The sequence below is a fragment of the Mustela nivalis genome (genome assembly GCF_964662115.1).
Source record: "Mustela nivalis genome assembly, contig: HAP1_SCAFFOLD_817, whole genome shotgun sequence".
NCBI classification, from domain to species: Eukaryota; Metazoa; Chordata; class Mammalia; order Carnivora; family Mustelidae; genus Mustela; species Mustela nivalis.
The window spans coordinates 23,309-24,436 of record NW_028135847.1 but is presented as its reverse complement, the minus strand read 5'-3'; positions in this window follow the sequence as shown (position 1 = coordinate 24,436).

Genomic DNA, 1,128 nt, shown 5'->3' with positions numbered 1-1,128 from the left:
AAAACAGTGTAAAAAGAACTTTAAAACAAGTATCTTGATTCTCCTTATTCTTCCACTCTAATTTGTAGCCTTTGGATAATATGTGGGAAAGAACATATATACATTTAAATTTTAACTTAAATGTCTACTGAAATAAAATGCTATCTTATTAAAATTCCTATCCAAAATTTAAAAAAAGTCATGGTGACAAATAATGTTGACAATCATGTAATGTAATCCTATCTTAAAACTCAAATTATGCTAAGAATGAATATTTCAAAACTAAATGGTTCACTTTGTTAAAAATATTCTTACTGAGTATTAAAAAAATCACCCAATGGTATCATGTTTTTAAACTCATTCTACTCATCATGCCTGTATTTTATCTTACCAGTTCTCTCTAATGACAGCATTCTTTCTTGTCTGCTCTCCTCTCTCATTTCCTTTCACCAGCACCAAAAACACAAAGACTCCAAAGTCCTGAGAGCAGACTGGAGTATCCCTTTGCCTTCTAGAAGCTGTGCATTTTGAGCCTACTGGTCCATTCCACCTGCCCAATAGGCAAGATTGCCCAATAGGACAGTGCAGTCAGGAAGGGAGGCAAGGACAGAATCTTGAGGGATAGCAGAGAGAAAGAATCACCTTAAGAAAACTGGCAAGAATTCCTATCTTACATTGAGGTCTTCCATCCATTTTGAGTTTAATATTTTGTTCTAATAACACAACTCTGGGTGGGCTCCGAGATGGCTCCTCAGTGGGGACACATCACCAGGAAGACCACACCATGATTAGAATTTAGAATCTTCGGCACCCCCACCCCAACCCCTACATTCCCCCAGAGAGGGGAGGGGGCTAAAAGCAGAGCACATCTATGTAAGGAAGCCTCCATAAAAATCCTCATAGCAGGGACGCCTGGGTGGCTCAGTTGGTTAAGCAGCTGCCTTCGGCTCAGGTCATGATCCCAGCGTCCTGGGATCGAGTCCCACATCGGGCTCCTTGCTCAGCAGGGAGCCTGCTTCTCCCTCTGCCTCTGCCTGCCATTCTGTCTGCCTGTGCTCGCTCTCTCCCCCTCTCTCTCTTTGATAAATAAATAAAATCTTTTTAAAAAAATCCTCATAGCAGGGGTTTCAGGAAACTTCCAGGTAAGTA